Raw genomic sequence first — 8447 nt, 5'->3', positions numbered from 1 at the left:
ACCACCCGCCTTAATTTATGAGGAAAAAGAGGAGGTGCAGATTCATCCGACCCGATCGGAGGCCACGACTTTTGTTGCCTCTGATCTGGAGGAGAAGCAAAAGGAGGAGCTGATCCAATGCCTCCGACGAAATCATGATGTATTCGTCTGGTCGACACATGAATTGCATGGAATTTCGTCGAGCATAGCACAGCATGAGTTGCATGTCCGACCGGACGCTCGGCCGATAAAGCAGAGAAAAAGAGATTTCAGCGCCGAAAAGAACTCCATCATCCGAGCGGAGGTCGAGCAGCTTCTGGAGGCCGGCCATATACGAGAAGTGCAGTTTCCGAGTTGGTTGGCTAACGTAGTATTAGTCTCCAAGCCGGGCGGCAAGTGGAGAGTCTGTATTGATTTTCGGGACTTAAACAAAACATGCCCCAAAGATTTTTATCCCCTGCCCCGGATAGATCAGCTGGTGGACTCTACGGCTGGCTGCGAATTAATTTGTATGCTCGACGCCTACCAAGGGTATCATCAGGTGCCGCTCGCCCGGGAAGATCAAGAAAAAGTAAGCTTCGTAACGGCCGACGGCACATATTGCTATAATGTGATGCCGTTCGGATTGAAGAATGCCGGGGCCACTTATCAACGCTTGATGAACAAAGTATTCAGAGAGCAGATCGGGCGGAATCTGGAAGTTTATGTGGATGACATCCTTATCAAGTCCGCCCGAGCGGCCGACCTCTTCAAGGACATGGAAGAAACCTTCCGAACGCTGCGCAAATATGGAGTCAAGCTAAATCCTCAAAAGTGCCTGTTCGGAGCAAAAGGAGGGCGTTTCTTGGGGTACATAGTGACCGAGCAGGGAATTGAAGCCAATCCCAGCAAGGTGAAAGCTCTGCAAGACATGCCGCCTCCAAGGAATACAAGGGAAGTGCAGCGATTGACCGGTCAGATAACTGCTTTATCCAGATTCATCTCCAAAACCGCCGACCGGAGCCTACCATTCTTCAAAATTTTACGCAAGGCCACTAAATTTCACTGGGACGAGGAATGCGACCGAGCATTTGAAGAATTGAAGACATATCTTAATTCTTTGCCTATACTAGCCAAGCCGATCGGGGGTGAGTCACTTTATATTTATCTGTCGTCAACTGAACATGCTGTAGGCTCAACACTTGTGAGGGCGAGCGGCGAAGAGCAACCGGTGTATTTTCTAAGCTACATTTTAAAAGATGCTGAATCTCGTTACACCGGGCTCGAGAAGTTGGCCTTTGCTTTGGTTCTAGCCGCTCGGCGCCTTCGACCATATTTCTTGGCTCACACCATCATCGTCCAGACAAACAGTCCACTAGGAAGGGTCATCAAGTGGACGACAGAACTAAGTGAATTTGACATCCAATACCAGCCCCGCTCGGCGATCAAAGCGCAATCCTTGGCTGATTTTGTGACCGAAGTGCAGAGGCCAGAGCTGGAAGCTATGTGGAGGATATATGTGGATGGGTCTTCCACTCGGCTCGGAAGTGGTATTGGAATACTGCTACTCTCACCCCAAGAAGAAAAGATGCACTTATCTGTCCGGCTGGACTACAAAGCCACCAACAATGAAGCAGAGTATGAGGCCCTCATAGCCGGACTGCAGGCAGCACGGCATGTAGGAGCCGGTCGGGTGACACTTTATTCAGATTCACAGTTGGCCGCCCAGCAACTGTCGGGCACCTTTGAAATCAACAGCGCTCGGCTTAAGCTCTACGCTGAAGCCTTTGAAAAACTCAAAGCTATTTTCCGAGAGGTCCTTATTCGAAAGATTCCCCGAACGGAGAACCAGGTAGCCGATGACTTGGCCAAACTAGCAAGTTCTATAGTGCCGGTCACCATTCAACAACCAATTGAAAAAGTATTGCTGGTAGCGCACGTCGACCGGATGGAAAGCCTCACGTTTCCAAGCAACTGGAGGACACCCATCATAGAGTTCCTCCGCTCGGGAGCCACACCGGCTGATCGGGATGAAGCAACTACGAAGGAGGGCGGTCGGTTCACACTCATCGGTGATCAGCTCTACAAGAAGGCTTTCTCCCGTCCATTGAAATGCGTGAGCTCGGAAGACTCGGCTTACATTCTCCAAGAAGTACATCAAGGATCGTGTGGAGGGCAGGACGATCATTAGCTAAGAAGATCCCTGCTGGCTGGATACTTTTGGCCAACCTTACAAATAGACGCCGCTCGGACAGTATCTACATGCCTCGTGCTGTAGTATCACAACTTCTCCCACCGACCGGCGGAGGAGATGAAGGCATCAACTGTCATGTCCGTTCGATCAATGGGGAATGGATATCGTGGGTCCATTTCCGATGGCGGCCGGAGGAAATTTTTGCTAGTGGCGGTCGATTATTTCTCCAAGTGGGTGGAAGGCCACTAGCCGGGATCACCGAACACATGGTCAAAAATTCATATGGCAACACATCATCTGGTATCCCTCGCCGATTGGTTTCCGACAATGGGCGGCAATTCACAGGGAAGGTGCTAGAAGATTGGTGCAAAAGCTATGGCATTGAGCAACACTTCACGTCCGTGGCTTACCCCCAAAGCAACGGTCAAGCCGAAGTAGCCAACCGGGAAATTCTCCGTATTCTGTGCGCTCGGCTCGACCACGTGGGAGGAAGTTGGCCGGATGAAGTGTCGGGCGTTTTATGGGCCATCCGGATGACTCCTATGGAAGCGACGGGCGTCACACCTTTTCATCTGGTATACGACGGCGAAGCAGTCATCCCGGTTGAAGTCGGCGTCGAGTCCGTCCGGGTCCAATTGTACGATGAAGGCAACGCCGATCGGAGGAACATGGAGCTGGATTTGATTGACGAGGAACGAGCCAAGGCATCCGTTCGGCTGATGGCATACTGTCAACGAATGAAGCAAAACTACAACCGCCGCGTCATTCCAGGTCGGCGACCTTGTCTGGAAGAAAGTCAAACCGGTCGGCGACGTCGGCAAGCTTGAAGCGCCGTGGGCAGGCCCGTTCAAAATCATCGAAAAGCTCCGCTCGGGCGCATATTATTTGGAGGATGAGGACGACCGACAGCTAGATAGACCGTGGAGCGCGAACCACCTCCAGCCTTACCGGGCGGGGTGAAAGGTGTGCCAATGTAAATCATCCTGTGTACTTTTTTCGACTGAATACTTGAAATGTAGAAATGAAAAATCAAGAGAACAAATATAAGGCATCGTCAACAAGGAATGAAGGCCCCGCGTCGTTTGGCTGGAGGTAAATGGGTCGAGCCAAGCGCTCGAAGATTGAAGACCCAGTACCTTCCGGATGGAGGTAAATTATCCGAGCCAAAATGCTTGACGAAGCAGACCCTGAGCTGTTCGGCCAGGAGTACGTTCTCCAAGCTAGGTGAAAAGGGCATATGGATTATCCGAACCAAGCGCCCGAATAGTAAAGGCCTCCAAGCCGATTGGATTCGCAAGTAAATGACCCGTGCCGTTCGGCCGGGCACAAAGATTGTCCAAACGCGAGATAAGTTATGAGGGCCAAGGTCGCTCGACCTGGCAAGGAGTTAGCCTTAAAGGCCGTCTAGCCCAGACGTTAAACCGTAGAGCCGCGCCGATCGGCTATAAATAACCGCGCCGTCGAGCACCGACGTTAAATATCGAGAGACGAGCCGGCGTCTATAAACGTCCGAGCAGAAAGCCGACGAGCTCCGTCGTTAAAGATCGAGAGCCGCGCCGACCGGCTATAAATATCCGCGCCGACGAGCTCTGTCGTTAAAGATCGAGAGCCGCGCCGATCGGCTATAAACATCCGCGTCGACGAGCTCCGTCGTTAAAGATCGAGAGCCGCGCCGATCGGCTATAAACATCCGCGCCGATGAGCTCCGTCGTTAAAGATCGAGAGCCGCGCCGATCGGCTATAAACATCCGCGCCGACGAGCTCCGTCGTTAAAGATCGAGAGCCGCGCAGATCGGCTATAAACATCGGCGCCGATCGGCTATAAACATCCGCGCCGACGAGCTCCGTCGTTAAAGATCGAGAGCCGCGCCGATCGGCTATAAACATCCGCGCCGACGAGCTCCGTCGTTAAAGATCGAGAGCCGCGCCGATCGGCTATAAACATCCGCGCCGACGAGCTCCGTCGTTAAAGATCGAGAGACGAGCCGGCGTCTATAAACCCTCCGAGCGGGAGACCGACGAGCACCGTCGTTAAAGATCGAGAGCCGCGCCGATCGGCTATAAACATCCGCGCCGACGAGCTCCGTCGTTAAAGATCGAGAGCCGCGCCGACCGGCTATAAACATCCGCGCCGACGAGCTCCGTCGTTAAAGATCGAGAGCCGCGCCGATCGGCTATGAACATCCGCGCCGACGAGCTCCGTCGTTAAAGATCGAGAGCCGCGCCGATCGGCTATAAACATCCGCGCCGACGAGTCCCGTCGTTAAAGATCGAGAGCTCCGCCGATCGGCTATAAAAACCGAGTGGAAGACCGACGAGCCCCGTCGTTAAAGATCGAGAGCCGCGCCGATCGGCTATAAACATCCGCGCCGACGAGCTCCGTCGTTAAAGATCGAGAGCTGCGCCGATCGGCTATAAACATCCGCGTCGACGAGTCCCGTCGTTAAAGATCGAGAGCCGCGTCGATCGGCTATAAACGTCCGAGCAGAAAGCCGACGAGCTCCGTCGTTAAAGATCGAGAGCCGCGCCGACCGGCTATAAATATCCGCGCCGACGAGCTCCGTCGTTAAAGATCGAGAGCCACGCCGATCGGCTATAAACATCCGCGCCGACGAGCTCTGTCGTTAAAGATCGAGAGCCGCGCCGATCGGCTATAAACATCCGCGCCGACGAGCTCCGTCATTAAAGATCGAGAGCCGCGCCGATCGGCAATAAACATCCGCGCCGACGAGCTCCGTCGTTAAAGATCGAGAGCCGCGCCGATCGACTATAAACATCCGCGCCGACGAGCTCCGTCGTTAAAGATCGAGAGCCGCGCCGATCGGCTATAAACATCCGCGCCGACGAGCTCCGTCGTTAAAGATCGAGAGCCGCGCTGACCGGCTATAAACATCCGCGCCGACGAGCTCCGTCGTTAAAGATCGAGAGCCGCGCCGATTGGCTATAAACATCCGCGCCGACGAGCTCCGTCGTTAAAGATCGAGAGCCGCGCCGATCGGCTATAAACATCCGCGCCGACGAGCTCCGTCGTTAAAGATCAAGAGCCACGCCGACCGGCTATAAACATCCGCGCCGACGATCTCCGTCGTTAAAGATCGAGAGTCGCGCCGACCGGCTATAAACATCCGCGCCGTCAAGCACCGACGTTAAAGATCGAAAGACGAGCCGGCGTCTATAAACTCTCCGAGCGGAAGACCGATGAGCCCCGTCGTTAAAAATCGAGAGCCGCGCCGACCGGCTATAAATATCCGCGCCGTCGAAACTAATGACGCCAAATAACGAGCGTTCTCAAGTACTAAATTGACTAAGTCTGATCGGCCATCAGTTTGCCAATACTTCGCATTCAAATAGTATAGCCAAGCCCTAAACGATTTCGAGGAAAACGAGTCAATTGATTAACCTGATCGGTTGTCTAGTGGGAGACACGTATAGCTTAACTGACTCCACAAATGAGCACCAAACAGACAGAAGAGGGCAATGAAGGACAGACAAAAATAGAAGCAAAGGAATGCAATTAGGCCGAACGGCACGTACAAAAATTTTACATCCGCCGAGCGGATGAGATACAGGAAGTACTTGGAAGAATTCGCCTCACTCCGGGTCCTCAAAATTGAAAAAGGCGTCCGGGATATCGTCAATCATGGCCGCCAGGTCGGAGGATGGAATATGCATTCCCGCAGGAAGGTGGCCACCCTTCTTCAAGTACGCCATGGTGACCTTGACCGCCTCAGCGAAAGTTGATGAGACGTTGCCGCTGAATTTTGCGCCGAACCGTTCCGAGCGGAGGTAGTCTTGGCGCGCTGCTGCTAGGCGACTCGGCTCCCCTTCCTTGTACTTTCTGAAAGCCGCTCGGGAAGCGATAAGTGAATCTTGGAGGACTTTCTGGTCCACCTCCGCTTTAGTGCGCTCAGCAGAGCGCCCCTCCCGTTCGGCAGCTAGTTGGGCTTCCAGATTCTTAGATTGCTGATCTAGAGCTCGGACTTCAACTTTCATCTTGTCCAGATCAGCAATCGCCCGCTTCTTCCGGGCAGTAGCGCGTTTGGCATCCGCTTCGCGCTTCTTGACTTGGCCCTCTAGCCGAGCCACCTCTGTAGACAGGTCGGCGGACTTCTTCTGTTCGGCCTCGAGGGTTTGTTTCTCCCGCTCGGCCGATGGACCCCCTGACACTTGGAGTTTCTCCAGGAGATCCTCCAGCTCGGCTAGCCGATGGCTAGTGGCGATTTGCTCAGCCCAGCGCTGTAAGGGAAATAATAAAATGAGGAACCGGACAGTAGCATAGCACAGAAAGAAAAATGAATTTACCTGAGTGGCCTGCTGCATGTTGTTATCGCCGAGCTGCTTGGGCGTCATGAGGGCCACTTGAATCTGGGCGTCCTCGAAGAGCTTGGCGAGCGGGCCCGTCAGGGTTATTTCATGAACGGGGCTTGATGGCCGATCAGCTGACAATAAATATTCCTCCGATGGGAATCGAAGGGTAGTCTTGACGGTCGGGTGGCCGGACGGCACTTCCTCAGCCACAGTCGCCTGACCCGAGGACTCCCCAATGGTTGAAGTTTCGCCCAACCGTCGTAAGCGACGGCGAGTCAGTGGAGGAGAGCCAGAGGGCTGTGCGGTGGGCGAGGCCACTGAGGTCCCGATCTGCGAAGGCGTGCGATCTGGTGAGCCGACCTCGATCGGCGCTTGTGGTTCGCCTTCTTGAGTCTGCGGAAGGCTGGGGTCTCTTCGACGTTTTCGCCGAACTTCCAGTGGGGGATCCCCGACCTGGGGGACTCCCAGCTCTGCTGGAGCAGAGGAAACAGGATCCGCCTCAACCTCCGTGGAAGCGGCTGAGGTAACTTCTGTTTCAGGGGCGGACTGCGTCCCCCCCTCTCCTATAGCTGCCGGGCGGCTGGGGATAAGACCCCGCTCGGCGAGTTCTTTTTTAGTCGCCGCCTCAATTTCCACGGCCTTCAACTTCAGATGATCGGTGGCCTTGGAGCGCCACATGACTTCAGCTGTAATGGAAGAAATTAAAATCAGTTAGACAAAAAAGGCGAGGAGAGTAAAAAGTCCTTACTCATGCGGTAGGGGAGATTGGCCCGAACGGGAGATAATCCGAAAATATACAACACCCCCTTGAGAAGCAACTGGTCGATCTTGTACCGCTGACCGGACAACCAGTTCGCCGCATGAAGGTAAGCCGGGTTGCTTCTGAATTTGCCGAGCTCCGGCTGGGTCGGCACGGCGGTCTGCCATTTGATTCTGAATGCTGGCCGCTCGGGAAGTCGTATGTAGAAGAAGAACTCCTTCCAGTGCTTGTTAGAGGTCGGCATATTATCAAAAAATTTAAAGCCTATTCTACTTTGGAAAATGAAAGTGCCTGGCTTGGATTGTTTGGGGTAGAAGAAGAAGTGGGATACTGTGCAGCTTAAAGAGGACAACCACCCCGCTCAGCAACCTAAAGGAGTTCGGCACAAGTTGGCCGAGCGGGATGCGGAAATAATTACAAACCTCCAAAATGAATGGATGGGTCGGAAATCTAAGGCCGCCCTGGAATTGGTCTAGAAAAAAGCAAATGGTGCCGATCGGCGGGTTATGGGGCCGATCGGACGGGTCGGCTATAATTATTTCGTGGTCATCAGGGATCCCATACGTCCGAACAAGACGCCGAGCGCCCTCTTCATCAAACCGACTCTCCATGGTCATATACCAAGGGCCATGAACACCAACAGCGGGCTCAGAGGAGCTTGCCATCTCGAAGAAGCAATAAGATGGCAAGAAACCAGAGGAACGGGAACGAAAGAGGCAAAACGACTTGGGAGGACCTTGTAAACGAAGGGAGAAGACTCACTGAGAAGGAAACGGGCGGAAAAGATCACCGGTGGGATGGTAGCCGCCGAAAAACAGGAACTGGATCATCGGAGGTCGCAGCAGAAGAAGAGGCGGAAGGACAACGCACAAGCAAGCATGCGGCGAAGGAAGTAGACGGAGGCTTTATACGGCCGAGGCTGGTCGGCCTCCGCCGTCGGATGCAGGTCACGAGAGACGAGGTCATCATCCAACCGTCCATTTCAAAGTAATCGGCGTCCCATCGTACGGATCATCATCGCCACGCAAGAAGAGCCACATGGCGCTGTCACCAGGCGCAATTAAGGCGCCCATACCACGCATGCTTTGGTTTAATGAAGAGGATTTGCGTGATTTTCGAGAAGATTTAGACAAGCAAACATCCACGTTGAGCGACAAGACCACCAAAACGAAGAGCCGAGCGGATGAATTGGGCAGAAGGGCCGAACGGCCCCAGGGATATTATAAG

Source organism: Zingiber officinale, chromosome 5A, assembly GCF_018446385.1.
Source record: "Zingiber officinale cultivar Zhangliang chromosome 5A, Zo_v1.1, whole genome shotgun sequence".
Taxonomy (NCBI): Eukaryota; Viridiplantae; Streptophyta; class Magnoliopsida; order Zingiberales; family Zingiberaceae; genus Zingiber; species Zingiber officinale.
Note: the sequence above shows the minus strand (reverse complement) of the source record.